Source organism: Struthio camelus, chromosome 2 (genome assembly GCF_040807025.1).
Source record: "Struthio camelus isolate bStrCam1 chromosome 2, bStrCam1.hap1, whole genome shotgun sequence".
NCBI lineage: Eukaryota > Metazoa > Chordata > Aves > Struthioniformes > Struthionidae > Struthio > Struthio camelus.
In genome coordinates, this window is record NC_090943.1 from 109,539,646 (window position 1) to 109,555,969 (window position 16,324).

The following is a 16,324-nucleotide window of genomic DNA, read 5'->3' on the forward strand; positions in this document are numbered from 1 at the left end:
GGATAGAGAAATGAAGAAAGGGAATGTGACAAAAGGTATATGGAGAAGAAAAGAGCTGGAAAATGAAGGAAATCTGGAAGAATAATCTCTTGTTCACTTACAGTATTATATCGACCCTTTTTCATGGATGTCTCTTCCATTGCCATACATAATTATTGGCACTTGAAAGAAAATGACTACAGATATATTCTTTGCCTGGCTTTTCATGTGGATGTGAGTGGAGTCACACAATAAGTATTTCAGTTGGTTTTATTTAAAACGAAACCCATAAAGATTTGCAAGAAGAAAAATTGAATCCCCAGAAGAAACAGAGCTCAGAAGTTCAAGTGAGGTTTTAAGCCTTGTGAAAGTAAGAAGCTGAAATTCAGAAAGAATAACAGAGCACTTGGCTTCCCAAAAATTTATTTATTTTTTCTAAGTAGCTTAGGAAAAAGGGAGGAAAAAAGGCCAAGCAAAAGGTGATTCATTCATCGCATACAAGCTGTTAAATTTTAGCTAATTCAGGTTTTACTAAGAATAGATACTTAGCATATCTCTGGAGCGCTGCTCAGACAGAGTCCCTCATCATAAAAGAGGCAAAGGGTTCACTTTAAAACAGCTGAATTAAAAAGCAGAAAGCAAGAATTTTAAATAATTCTTTCCCAATAGCAAAGAAATGAGGGTGAAAAAAAAAACTCACAAAAACTTGTGCACTGGAAGCATATGCAGTTGCATATTAATGATGACATCTGTTATGTACTGCCTAGAGTTCCCGTAACCAGTGTGTTACATAACCACTGTCAGGAGATTTAAAAGGCTTCCATTAATTTGCGATGGCAGCAATTAGCAAGGAGGGTGTCAATACTTACTGGTGCTCAAGCTGTCAATTTCTGGCTATTTTTCATTTGGATTCTTTGTAAACTCTTACTGTTGTTTACACAAGGAGATCACTGCATCTAGCTAGAAGACAAGATTTTTCTTGCTGGTATGAGATATACACTAGCCAGCTGAAATTGTGTTACAGATAGCTAAGGATATTTTACTTAGAATGTAACGCTGTACAATAAAATCAATAATAGTTACACATACTTACATCAGTACACACAAAAAAATTAGAAGGTGCCTCTGCGGTAAGCTATGCTTCCGTCTGAGCTCATCTCAGTTATTGAATGTTATACACTGACATATGTGCTCTGTGTAATTTCATGATGTGAATAGTATGAATTTTCCTGTGCTGCTTAGCAGATCTTGGTGGAATATATTTGATTTAACATCTTTCCGTAAGGAAATGCCAAAAGATCGAGTTTCTGGTCAAGGAAGTGCAGGGACTTGAAACAATGAGACTTGAAGTGATTTCTTTCATGTAAGAATAAAACTCAATAGCTTAGTTGACCATATTTCTACGCCCTGCCTTTGTTAGTTGTCATCACATTCCAAAAAGCATGTTCTGATAAACTGCAAAAGGACATAACAAAGTTACGCGAGGTAGCAATGAAGCAATACACTCCTGTTATTCTCAATTACAGATGATCTCCTGGAGAACTTAACATAGACCTCATTTTCCTTAAAGCTCTGCTGGAGATGCCCTCCAAGATCAGGGAGCTGTAGCTTCTGTCTCTGTTACGCCCAATTCGATACCAGATTATCTAACTTACTAGACTCAGTCCTGCTGTTATGAAATGTTAGCTCAGACTGTGGTTTTGAGATAATTACAATTATCATTTGACAAAATTACGGTATGGCTGAGTATCCTGAGTCACTAATGGTATTCTGAAGTCACTTGCTAGTTCACACATCTAATATAAATATAATAATAGCTTATATTTAAAATATTTTTGTCACAAAGGTCCTCAAATAGTCTATGAGCTGTAAACATATGCCACCGAAGTACACCCTCTTCTGGAATTAGAGGGCAGCAGTCAAGCAGAGCTGGGTATGTAGCATAATGCTAAAATGAGAGAAAATTTGGGAAGAGCAGCAGAGCAAATTCCTTCAGTTACAAAGAACAGCATGGGATCATCTTTATGACCACATAAAATAAAAAAATAGTAGAGGTCTTATTTGAAAGACCCATAACACAGTAAACTGCATACTATTCAGTTTTTTTGTGCCTCAGTTAAATTGCTAAGTTAAACCGGTAGTATCAGAAATTGAACTTTTGGTTCTATAGAGCTTATTTTTAGGTTAGCATAAAAAATATCGCAATCTATCTCAGTTAGATCTCAAAGCTGTACTTGGTAGCATTATTTAAACAATAAATGGTGAAATAAAAAGAATCTGGATCAGCTACAATTAATTTCACAATCTGTATTTTAATGTTCTGTGTCTACAATATTCTTACATAGCTGGAAATAATGTTTCTCGCTCTTTGGGTTTTTTTGTTTTTTTCCCCCCACTGGTAAAATGCAATAACTTCCAGCGCTCAGCTTTAACTGTTACCGCAAATGCCTTTTAATCCTCTGTGATCATCAGCTGCATAGCTAGTGTTAGCAGGAAATACTGAATAACTGTAAAGCAGGAGGACACTCAGGGCCAGAAAACTAAATCAAACAACATAATTAAATTGTTGAGTTCATTTTCAAGGGATGTTGTGGAAAACTAAAGAATAAATGGGTTTTAAAATACGTTAGACAAATGGAGGAATGTCTATCAGTGACTACTAAGATATGGACTTACTGTGATAGTCCAGATGTAATGTCCTGTTCAGGAAGCTCCCCCCATATTGATTGCTGACCATGAATAATAGAGAAAAGTTTCCCTACACTGCTTATTTCTCAAAATTCTCCCTAGTTACCTGTCTTGGCCACCACTGGCAGCAGAATGGTATGTGGTCGAGGACAGACCATTGGTCTGCTGTAAGCTGCAAAAGTACTGATATTTAACTCTTGATCCAGATTCTCTGAGGAAGAGTAACTATACAACAGCAGATGTTTGCTTGAGATACAGGTACTCCTATAGCTGTTGGGGAATGGATCTCTTTTGGCACCTTTTGCCTCTCTCTTCTCTACTAGAGCCAAGAAAGGGAAAGGATACTGTCTCGGGACTGATGAAGGAGGTGATTCTCTGCCATGTCACATAACAAGACAGAGATAAGCTTACAGACCTGCAGGAGGTCAGAAACCTGCCCTGTACTGTGCAGTACAATATATAGTATAGTACAGTATATAGTATTGTACTACATATACATAGCATGGGAGCAGTATTTGAGGCCAGGGAGTCCTAAAGAATCGTGATGCTGTGATGGAGTTGTGCTGCTATTACTCCAGCTGGTGAATGGGAATCTGGGCTTAAGTATCCTTTCGCCCCCATGGTATAGCAGAAGATGATAGAGAGTAGGATGTATCTTAGAGATCCATCTTTGTTAAAACAGTGTTTGGGGCATACTGGCAACAATATAAATTTTATTGATGAAGGCACGTTACCATTCCTATACTGGTGTCATTCAGTCATTTAAACTGTTTACCATGCAGCTCAGAGCACAGAACGTAGAGACATATTTTGATCTTATTCCTTTGGGTACCAGTGTGGTGCAGGTGAATATGGTAGGGGCTGTAGAATATGCCCTTTGTGTAGATGAAGTGCCTCCATACAAGCAGCTCACCTGGGTACATTAATGTAAGCTTGAGCAATCACATCTGCAAGGAAATGACTTCTTGGATTGCAACACAGATATACCCTTAGGTAGTTTGGGGGCAAGGTAGCAAAAAAGTTGTCTTCTAATCTTCACAAAAGTATCTCTGCCAGCCATTCCCAAATATTCAATCATCTCATGAATTTCAGATACCTAAAACTCCCTAACTGTTTTAGGTGCTTAATTAACTTAATTGACTTTACTATCCTAATATCTCAGTTGTATAACAATATCTATGGGAAGGAGCGTTTTGATATCAAAAGGCTAAATCTGCAACTATACACAAGTTTGTATGCAAGCTGCAGCACCTCATGAGATTCCAGTCTGCCAAGTATTCAGATCAGCACCTAGTGAGAGCTTTCCTGGTTTCCAGGCTGTGGGAGATGACAGCTAGAGTTTTCCTAGGGAATCACAGGAATATGGACAGGACACAGCAGGAGTAAACCCCTGACACCAAGACCTTTTCCGCTAAATACTATGGTATTTGGGGCCCCAATTGAAGAAAGACATTAACTAACTGGAGCAAGTTCAATGGAAGGTCCCCTGCACTACAATCTCGAGCACTTGCCCTAGGAGAGGATGAGTGACAAGGCCTGTCAGCCTGGAGCACAGACAGCTTCAGGGGCACCTAAAAGCAGCCCCCAGTGCCTGCAGGGGGCTGAGGAGAAAATGGAGCCAGGGTCTGCACAGCGGTGCATGGCAGGAGGAGGAGCGACAATGGGCCTAAGGGGGAGCAAGAGAGATTTAAACAGATGTAGGGAAAAACTTTTTTCTCTCTGAGGACAGTCTAGTAGCGGAAGAGACTGTCAGAGAAGCTATGCTGTCTTCATCCACACAGGTTTTCAAGACCCAACTGGACAAAGCCTCAAGCAGTCAGGACTGACATAAGAGCTGACTCTGCTGTGAGCAGAAGGTTGGCCTAGGGACCTTCTGAGGTCTCTCTAAATTATGCTATTGTCCTATAGGTATTCCAGACCATCCTAATAGCCATTTTAAACTTTGCCAAATTCATTTTGAAACTCACATTAGAATTCATTCAAACTGTGTCCTTACTGGTATAATACTAATCAGATTCAAATTTTTAGCTCATTTTTTCAACCGTGGCGTGCTTCAAAGAAGAACAGGAAAAGCTTTCACTGAGCTTGGCAATGAGAATGTCAAGTAGTGTTTTTACAGTCCTATGTTCCTAAAAAGATTGCCTTTGAAGTGCCTGAGAAATGTAGCACAATTGTCTTTTGCTGTGTGTAAGTACATTTTTTTCAATTAATACTCATGATGCATATTCAAGTTTGCATACAGGAGCTCGTAACATGATGCTTTTTGCCTGATTCTGGATAGGCCTAGCGTCTCAGAAGCACCTCAGGCCACTGAGAATTTTAAAGTACTTGGTGATGTTTTGTATCCATAACTTCCTTGTCTTCCTTAGTTTTTGAGGGTGTGGTTGGTGAAGAGTTTTTTTTTTTTTTGAAGAATTCAGGGTAGGAAGAAAAATAAAATAAAATAAAACAAAACAAAAATCAAGATGCTCTCCCAAATGAAGTATATCCATCATAGAGCTTGCAGAAACACAACAAAACTCAAAGCTGTTTCTGCTATTAGAGATAGTAAGCTTTGAATATAAAAAAGAGACTTTTTCAGCTAAAAATACTGACTACATTTGATTACATTAGGAAAACAAGAATTATATTTAGATTATTTACTGGACTTTGAACCATTGAATTTCTACTTTTTATCTACTACTCACAGTTTCTTACTTGTTAAGAGGTATTTATTTTTTAGTATTACTATTCCTTTGCTGCCCCCCCTGCCCCATGCATTTGAAAATGCGCTCCTTAATATCTCTTCCAGTGTTAATGCTCAAGGATGCAAACAAAGCTACCTTTCTGGAAAAAGTGCTATCTCTATTTCTGATCAGGGTGGTAAAGAAAAGTGAATTCAGTGGGAAAGATTTGTGAGTGATTTTCTAATTTTCATTATTTTGTAAGTTACTAAAAGTATTAGAATAGAGGGGTTTTTTTTACTTATTATTATCTCTAATTCCAATTCTTTGTAATTTATTTTATTAATTTAATTTATTTTTTTAAATTTAATTTAATTTAATTTTTTTTTTTACACATGCTGGCAACCCATGGGCCCATTGACAAAATTTGGTTAATTAAATAACTTATTTGCTTTTGAAAGTGCATTTTGGATTTTTGTTTTGTTTTTGTCAGTTTCTTCTGTCTATCTTACAACAGCTAACTTCACTTCTTTTTGCTCATTTCTTTCAAAATGGAAAAGTTTCTGCAGAAAACCTAATATTCTTATCCATAGAATAGCCATCTGATTCACTGACATTAAGGAACACAAGCAATATATCAACAGTAGGCAATCTATTTCTATAAGGAAGAGTCTGGAGGCCAGTTTCAGGATGAAGACTTTTTATTTAAAAGGGCTGGTGTTCCTGGAATACAAGCTACAACACACCTATGTTTCACCAATAAAATCATTATTTTTGAAAAGCATAGCACTCACTTAGCTAGCATTCAGCCAAGAGTATGCAATCAGGCCTAAAAGAAATGGAAGGGAAAGAATATCATCCCTCTAGATTTTCATGGCAGAGCTCCTACAGCCTATCAAGTGTAGCACTTTTATTTTTTATAATACATGCTTTTCCATTCTATTACTATTAATCTTATCACGATAAGATTAATGTTTTAGATTCTCAGGGTCTACAGCATGATCAGATGACTGGCAATACAATAGATGTGATTCATAACATGTCATGGCCTTTCTGTGAAGCAAATGGATATTTAAATTATGATATCTATCTATTATTACAAAATGTATTTTATATTTAAAGAAGAAACTACTGTTTATTAAGCATACCTCATTTATCTCAATATAATATGGACTTCCACTGTAATGACCTACTCACACATTATGATGGAAAAAACTTAGTACAGGTGCTCTTTGGTAATGAGGCAGAATGGATACCCTAATGCTAAGGTCCCAAGTCAATACTTTAAAATTTCTATTAATGTGATTGTAGATGTCAAATTCCTTTACAAATGCATAATATGTCAAAACACATGTATATGAGCACTCCAGATGTGCATTATAGGTTTGTTTCCCTTTCATACATCATTTTCTTTTTTGAAAGCCTGAATTTCAAAAAATCTTTAGTGAATTTTAGTGTCTGTTTCACAAATCTGACTATTAAAGTCCTGCCTTTACACAAAGAATAATATCAATTGTTTAAGTCCAGCTATATACCCACTGCCTCAGCAAAGAGAATTAGACATAACTCTCCTATGGAGAAAAAGGTACTTCAGCACCTTCAATATTGGCCTTTCTGTTAAAACTGCCAGAAAGTGCATTAATTAGCACTAAAATCCAGCTAGTTTGGGCACTGTTGATACTTATCTGGAGTTATATATTAAAATTCCATGCCATCAAAAATAGTGCTTTCTTTTATTCTGTACAGGGTTGTAAGCAAAAGAGACGTGTAACTGACTAAAACCTAGCTATACTGGTCGCAGTCCATCAAGAAATGCTTTTATTGCTGCTCTTTTATTTAGTCTAAGTAACTGCTTCCTGACTGACCTGTCATTTCCTTAATCCTCTCCAGCGCTGTGTGGAACATCAAATAAAGGAACAAAACCTCTAGAGGCAGAACAAATAGAACAGCACGGAGAAGTGTTGGAGTCTTTCGTATCAATTTGTGGAGTGGGTGTAGCATCAGTGGGATATTTGTTGGTTTAGGGAGACAAAGCTTACAGGTACAAATTGCAAAGAAGAAAAATAGGCACAAGATTCTAGATATTCAGAGGATATAAAAGGTGAAATAAAGTCAAACAAAAATAAAGACCCAAGTAACTAGAAACAGAAAACTTGTATGAATTTAATTTAAAAAGAGTATAGCAAAAGAAGTCATACTCCTGACTATATAGGAGCTGCAGAGTTAACTAAAACTGGCTGTTTAATTCTTATTATGAGTTAGACTAAATCACTGACTTCTTATAATTCTTCAAAGTCCTTTTGTAGTTCAATACTTCCTGTCTTCAGCTTTTCGAGCTGGTGTCTTGTATAACTGCTATAGCACTGAATTGTGGGCATTCAGAGTGTGAATACATACTTTAATCATCTCGTTAGTGGCTGAAACATCTGGCATAACACATTTTTCAGGGGAAAGTGAAGGTGAAAACTACTTTTACATTTGCTGGAATTATCCTCCACCTTACTTAGTCCATTGGGGGTAAGCTAAAATAACTGTGTTTTGTGAAAAAGCATTAAACTATGCATTTTTAGCTGAGGAAAAATAAATCTAGACCAGTGTTCACAGAATCAAAAATAGTGATGTCACATATATTCCACTATCTAAGAGCATTGCTAGAAGAGACTGCTTGGTCATTATGTCCTCTTCGTAGCGGTAGTAGGCAACTGATAATAAATCTTAAACTTAAACTTATGAAGGGTTCATAAGACCTCTGTGCCGCAAACTGCAAACCACCTCTGACATCCTCTGTGGTATAAAAGACTGAAAGAAACAAATTATGTTGTCTTACAGGAAGACAGTTGGAAAATCAAAGATGTCATTAAGATTTTTGTTCCCTATGTTAAGAGAAAGCTTGTTAGATGATGTTCTTATTAAACTATGCTACAGAAGGTAACTTTACCATTAGCTGTATTTGCTTAAACAAGAAACCCTCTTGCATTTTGCATCCTTCAAAGAGCTACCTAAATTGTTATATCTAGCTATAGATTTCTGAGGGTTTGTTTTCCATTTAATTTTTTTTTTCAGAAAAAAAATGAAAATTTCCCTGTTTATATGCACTTTGACGTGTGGCTGAGGGCCAGGGAGCTTATATCTGACATCAAGGCAAGGCCTGCCTATTCATATATCTTCAGTCATTTACCTCCGCACAGGGTGGTGGTACTTTGCTCCAGCTGAGCCTCTGCGGAATCTGGCTGCCTTAGAAATGACAGGACTCAACCAACTGACACCAAAATAACTTAGCCAGAGGTAAGGTGGCCTGTTACCCAGTGACAGAAATTCAGGAGAAAGCTGAGACCTTCACTACCAGGCTGAGGACAGAAAGCAAAGCCACAACAGAGAGGATTTGGGAGGCAGAAAGCATTGCTTTGAGAATATAGGGTAATAAAGTAGTAAGACACTGGAAATAATATTTGGGTCCTTACTTGAGGGGATAGGAGCAGTGGGCATGGGCCAAAAACTATCCCTCCTAAAATACAGCAAAGCGTAATAAAAAAAAAATGACTTATATCCAGATGACACACCTTCTTTACACCTAAGCAAACAAAATATATGCCAGTCAACCCTCAGAACAGAAGTACTGTACAGATCACAGAAGTCACCTTGGAAGGTATCTAGTTTGAGTCACTCCCAAGTTAGGTGTGATTCAAAGGCCCTAAGTTTAAGAGGTCCCATTTTAGATTTAGCCAATAGAAAAAAGGGTAACAACCTCCAGAGTGTATTTTTCAGAGTTCCTGAGTTAGATACATACAGTTACATGGTTTAAATCCTTCTCTCACTGCATCTCTCTTTTATGTTTAAGGGCTGTAACCAGTTTTGTTATTAATTCTTCAGTCTTAGATTCTTTTTAATACACCCATCAGGACAGCAAAGCCCTCCCATATACTAAGACTATGAGTCTAGAGATACGGAGGAGAGCACAGGTTTAGTCTCTTGGTTATGATCAAGATGATGATGGGAAGGGAGGAAGCCTGAGTTAGTCCTACCCTAGAGGAGCCAGGGGATAACAGGAGGCAAAAGTTTCTGTGAGCTGCTAATTGAGAATACAGGATCTTATGTCTCCTTAGGGGTAGCACACCTCTAGGTAAGTTTTCAGTCCATCCTCTTTCACATACGTTGTCACTGTCTCTGACCTTTCCTTCCTATAATCCTTACTGCATGTGAAGAATTAGCTATTTATCCATATATTGTTCCTTTATGCTCACAGTGCTTTATTTGCAGTCACAATGTTGAGGTTACAAGAGCAGAATTGCAGAATTTAGAGATAAGTTTCTCAGAGTTCAATGTTTTAAGAGCATTGTGTACTTCATGCCTAAAGTAGTTCACCTTTAATTACAGACTCACACTGGTGAAAATTAAGGGACATCATTCAGCAATTTATTTGTAAACAAGCACCAAAGAGGTTACTGTCACTTAAAACAGTAAGAGAAACAACAGAAATTAAACTAGTTTGAAATTTGACACCCATCTCAAGCCTGGAAATCAATTAACTTGGAGTGATTTGGGCAAAACGCTGTTTATCTGGATTAGTTTTATACTACTTTTGGCAACTTTTTGATAAATGTACACTTAAAAGGTGTTAGTGCCTAAGTCCTACGCTGTCGATATGATTGACATTTTTAAAGATTAAACAAGCCTTAAACATCTTAAAGCTTAAACAGTGGAAATAATTAATATGGGAAGACCGAAATTTGCCCTGATGGATAATGTATTGCTTATGTATCGCTTCATTTCTATTTCAACCCTCAAAATTGTATGACATATGACATCTTCCATTTTGTTGGTTTCTCTGGCATTTACATTCCCAGTAGTCTACAGATTGTCATTTAAAGAACATCATTGTTTTATGATCTTTGAAGGATCAAGTGACAGCAGAAGGTAAAATTCTGCTCCTGGCAAATCCTGTAGAGAAAGGGGAAAGTACACAAATATTTAGTCAGGGAAGATGCTTAAAAAAAGAATCTACAGTATCTTATGGATACTGATGTAACTGCATCTTCAAATAGCATGTTCATCCATGGCACCTGCAGGAAGAAACAGTCATACAAGTTGCTAAGGGACATCTGCTGCACCCTGTGGCCCCAGTCCCATGATGGGGCTGTTGCCAAGACCCGCTCACTCTAGCTGCAGCACCACAGACACAGGGGCGGCCCTCCAAAATCCTCATGTGTGTCTTGTTTTCCCCTTAGCAGCTACAAAGTCCAGCTTGGCCCTCTCCAAAGCTGTGCACGTTGCTTCTTAATGGCCCGTCAAGCAGTGCCTGGAGATTTTTGGTCTTTGCCAGTGTCTCCGTTATTACCCCGTCTGTCAGGGCTGTGTTTGTGTGTTTTGTTTACTGGTTCCCGCCTTACTTATTCTCCTTTTGCACTGAAAAGGCCCTTGATCAGAGATCCTTAATGAAGCAGATGCTCTCACGTTTCCCATACCCTTACACGAGCAGTACTATGCAGATGATTCAGGGTTTGCAGGCAAGGAGTTCAAGTTTGCATTACCTTCTGACCTCTGAATTTTCTAGGGGTTTTTTTATTAAAAATAATGCCTTTTTACACTGTCATAGCCCTGTGTTTGTAATTAGCTATGGTTCTAACATATTCTGTTATCCTATTTGATTTAATTAGAACCAGTACTTCCATTATTTACATATTTTTATGAAGCATATCCATTTACAAAATGAAACACTTTTCCAAGAACCCAGAATATCAAGAATGCCTTGTTTAGGAGTCACAGTCAGAGACGTTTTCAATAGCTCTTCAAAATCTTTATGACAATTACCATCACTGCAATATTAGCTCATTGTATTGAATTGATCCTTTGCAAGTTTAGACAGAAAATATTTTTCACAGCAAACATCATTAGCTAGGAGCACAAGTGATTCAGTACCAGCTTGGAATCTGACATGCCTATATGTTTTTAACCAAGACAGTTACACATTCATGGTTGTTTGTGGATGCTCCAGTAACTTGCCACCGCTGGAGTACAATGGTAAGTCCATGACAGTGCAAGAACATGGTGTTTTCTCTGCTTAATATCTGAACAAGTTGATTCTGGAGAGAGAGTTATTAGTGACAGCCCACAAAAGAACTTTTTAGATGTTGAAATAACTGGTATTTGATTTCATATCAAATGCCTCTGTCACCTTGGGTAACTTAATGCGACTGTACAAGAAAATTTGTGGCCAGGGTAACCACAACCAAACAATCTAAAAAAATTTTCTAATCTTCTCCACGCTTGTCAGAAAAAGTATGAGAGAAAACATTCTAGCCAGACTGCATTTTAATTAGATTAAACAAACCCCAAAGGCCAGGATCACAGGAGCTCTGTGTAAAGTGCTGTCAAATAAAGGAACATGGAGGAGTAGCTCTGGATATGCTCCTAAGGCCACAGGATAGTAAATTGAAGGAGCCTGACTCATTAACAAAGCATTTAAATTCTTGTAAACATGGCCTGTGTCATGACTATATATTTTAATACCAACTGTCAATATCTATCTCAAGCATTAGGTTCATTTTTTTTCTTGTTATTTCTTTGACTATCACGATTAATAGGAAATGTAATGCCTGTGTGGAGAAGAACATGCAACCCATATACCTCTCTTGTTTTAGGCCTCTCCATCTATTATTCTCCTGGAGCCTTTTGTAGTTCTTTAGATCTTGTGCTGAAATTCACATACATCTTTGAAAGGATTTAATAGAACCAGTCACGAGTCACGAACCAGTCAGAACGAGTCTGCAGCAATACTCCAACAGCCAAAGAGAGGAAACCAATATTAGTTTATTTGTTTATTTTTCTTCTCTCTCACAAATGCTTTGCTTTGATGTCTGCCAATGTTTTTTATCTGTATCTTTGAAAACGCGTAGATGCTATGAGAATCTCAAAACAGAGAAACAAAGACAAGATAGCGAGTAACAAAAAGAGAAAGGAAGTAAAAACTACCAAAGTACTTGAAATTCTACAGAATACAAGCAACCACCTGGAAAAACTTCAAGCAAGAATGGAATCTCTTGTTTGGAAAGTAAAGTCATATTCACAAGCTTCAAATGTGAAACACATTTCTAATATTAATGCATGTAAATTACTACCTTTAACAAACCTTAATTCAAGGAGGGACAAGAAGTCGGTTCTCAATCTATTTTATTGAGATTCCTAATTGCTTTAATTTTTGATATCTATCAAAGTAGATATCAGTTTCATATATCAAATTAAAGGGAGAGACAACATTTTAAAATATTTACAGCACATTCGAAGTTGTGGATTCAAATATGCAATTTCAGAAAGCCAGTGGCCTATTACAGATTGTAAGAGGATCAGATACCCAACACTGAGAACAAAGGCTTCAGAAAAATCCTGCCTTGAATTTAGAAGAAGCAAAAATGGTATGACATGCGGTAAAAATCAGATGATGGATTTCAGCAAAAAGATAAGAAAAAGATCATAGATTATGTGAAAAAGATGAAGAGTAACATTTACAGTTAAGTGAAAAGCTTCTGTCTGAGACTGCTAAATGGAAGTTAAATAATTTTGCAAGAAGTGAAAACGTACAAGTGCAGAGGCAAACCAATTTAAGTAAAATTCTTTGAAAAGAATTGCCATAATTGCAGAAATTTACATATAAAGATTTTACACACCTGTAAACAAATCGTAAGTAGTTATAGAGGTGATTTGCAACCACAACTAAGAGAGTTACGGTAATCTCATGAATCAAAGGAATTTCTTCATTAACTTGAAAACAAAACCTAATTGTGTGGAGCGCAGACATGTATCACAGATCAGCAGCCTTCTGCACATCCTGGGGTTCAGCCCGTTTGTAATGATGAACTTGCACCAACAGAGGCACTTGTCTCTTCCAGAGGTACGTTTCCAAGCTTTCACCACCTGCTAAAGTTCATACAAAATGAACTATCTCCCAGTGTAACATCATTCAGAAGTCTTCCTGTCAGTCTTTGGACACTCTGTTCGGTAGGCACTGAGTAACAGTTGCATTATCGTTATCAACAATGCTAATTATACACAAGGTAACAATATTAAAGATATTGAGATGTACTGATACCTGGTATTATTTAGATGCTTTTCTTTACTTTCCTAGTATCTTCTAAATGCCTTTTTGTCTCATGGGCTGTTAAGTTTTTATTAAGATATCATCAATAGGATATGAAACTTGAGTAGTCAGAATTGCTTCATAAGCCTCAGCCGTAAGCGACCCAGCTCCTTTGATTAAAAATGGTATGCTCTAATAGATGACTATAATATAGGAACTGTCGAACCTTTACCTCAATACTCAAAGGCTGACAGCTATACCATATAAATCACTTTTTTTCTCCTGATAGTTTTGGCGCATTTTCTTAGACTTGCTATCTTTAGATAGGGACATTTACTTATTTATCTGCACATGCCAAAATTAGCTAAGTAAAATCTGATTTCTCAGTCTTTGGAAAATGCTAGGCTGTTCCCCAAGGAGACTTAATTTTTCTTACTGAAAAATGTTCCTTTTTGGCTGCATGTGCTCAAAAGTAAGTAGTTAGTGATGAGAGAAGTACAGACTTTAAAAGTGATCAAAATTAGAAATATCTCTCTTTTAAAAAAAAATTATGAGCTTTTAAAGTTCATTCTTACTCTCCATGAAAACGAAAAAGAGATTGAAAAACAATTTTTTGTAAAACAAATATTATTGAAAAAAAATCAGGTCAACTCAATTGGAACTATTCTATTTTGATTACTGTGAAAATTATTCCAGTTTCTATATATTACTGTATAGTTTATGCAATGAAATATATTTCATAATAAAAAGTGTTTTTCAAGAAAAATGTTATAACTATGGAATATTAATCATTAATCTTTTCTTAATGTAGATAAAAGAACTAGGACTACTATCTCCTGACCTAATAGTTGAATAGACCGAAAGATCACAGTCTTCCCTATTAAATTTTACTTATGTTAGAATATAAAGGACTCCTTAGCTCCTTACCTGCCTCTCTTCTACTGCTTTAGTAGTTGAAGAGCCCCAGTAATTCTAAACATTATGGGTTTTGATCTCCTTTTGTCCTCTTGCTTCCTTTTCCCTCAGTATTTTCTCTTTTCCCTCTGCAATTCCCTGGCTCTTCCTTGCTTCTTTCAGCTATCGTCACAGAGATTTGCAAAATTTCCTACAAGAAAACAAGATGAAAGGAGATCTATAAATATATTCACATGCTTATGTAAAATATGCACGCGCGTGCGCGTGCGCGCGCACACACACACACACACACACACACACATTTATATATAAATGCATAAACAAAACTAAAATATGTTACTTCCTGGCCAAACTTGTTAATATTTTTTGTCTCTCATTTTGCCTGTGAGATTTTTTTAAGAGAATTTTTGTTTATGTCCTTTAGGATGTCTGAACCTTGGAAGTTTCCTCCCTTTTTTATGCAGTGCTAACTGTATTTTGCATTCCACTCAAGCTTCAAGAAAGTAAGTTACACCACTTATATCAAGTCAGAGCATATATACTAGCACTTTTTGCTGTGTTCAGCTGGTTGCACAGCAGGCTGTGTCCTCAGAATTAGATTGAGTTACTCCTAAATGTGGGACTACAGAGTAGGAACAAAATCTATCCTCTTCATATTTTCTGAAAAACCTGCAGCTAATAATTCATTGTTTAATGATATTAATTTTCCTAGAAATCTTAAATTAATATTTAGAAGTCTTTTATGTCTAATTTTCATTATATAACTTATAAATTATTACAGAGAGTGTTTTTAAATAAGGATAAGAATTTGATTCATTTTTGTTCTTGGGTTTTTTTTGACAGTTTACCACTATAAATGGAAAGGACTGACCCTTTTTTCACTTTGTAATTTGCAAGCAATATATGAAACTATCAGTCAATTATTGAAATCTAATTACTTTCCAACATAATTTACAAAATCCCATAATAAGTCATTGTAAAGATCTTCATATTTCCCTGTGACAGTTATTTCTCATTAGTGAAATATCCTATATCATCAGGACCTTTTATTTTTCCTCATAGCACTGGGAAAATACAATTTTACCACCTAATATTTCAAAGATTTATGCAAAAATCCTAATATTAATCACAGGAAGAAGATAAAGACTGGAATAAATGTTTGCAAAAAGTTCTAGTGAAAATATTCTTATTAAAGGAAGTTACAGATCCTCTCCTTAACCCTGAAAAAAGATGACACTCTGAGGAGTATGGTGCTTGAGAAATACTAACTGCTGTTTTTCCTCATGTACCTCAATGCTGCTAATGTCCTGGTCGTATAATATGGGGAAAAATGTAATAGGCATTCCATGAGGTGCCATTGCATTGTTAAGTGCTGGACAACCCTGCTACACCAAACACTTTTGTTGGTCTTGCTCAGGCATATGAAATCTGCAGAAGCTAATTCAGCCCTTGTACTAAAAAGTCTTGCCTACTATAGTCTTTGGAAGATCTAAAGTCTCCTCCACAGATCTTCCTAGTACAGTTAATTATATTGAATAGCATGCAGTGAATTTTTTTCCATATACATCCCCCCAAATACGACTGCAAATATAAAATAAATAATGTCTTTTTTGTGCTTGGAGATGGAGCGAATGTCAATGAAGCTTTGAAGTTCTTTGAAAATATATCCTTTAATATTAAATTTCTTTGCTACTCCCAATATCTTATTTTGCTTTACAGTAAATATTTGCCTTTGTCTAACATTGTGATTATTACATTGCTGTGTAGGATTTTGATTTTTGGTTCAATGATATCCTTGTTTTTATTATTTTATTGATTTATGGTTCTGTTATATCCTTGTTTTTATTGTTTTAATTCTAGAATTAATTACCCAGCCTTATTTTTCTTAAGTCTGTCCATTTTCTGTATTGCTGATGAATTTTTATGTTTTCCCTTTGTCTTTGGTTTATTTATTTCTTGTTCCACTGTTCCTATTTCCTACCTTATCCAACAAGAGGAAGAATAAAAA

At 36.3% G+C, this 16,324-nt stretch overlaps 1 long non-coding RNA gene across 1 annotated transcript; it reads right to left on the minus strand.

Annotated features, from left to right (window-relative positions):
• Nucleotides 1-12,119: 12,119 nt before the first annotated feature.
• On the minus strand, nucleotides 12,120-14,470 carry LOC104143034 (uncharacterized). The gene is made up of 2 exons (XR_011139438.1): nucleotides 14,329-14,470; nucleotides 12,120-13,479 (listed from the first exon to the last, which is right to left on the minus strand). It is a non-coding gene; the product is annotated as an uncharacterized lncRNA (long non-coding RNA).
• Nucleotides 14,471-16,324: the final 1,854 nt, after the last annotated feature.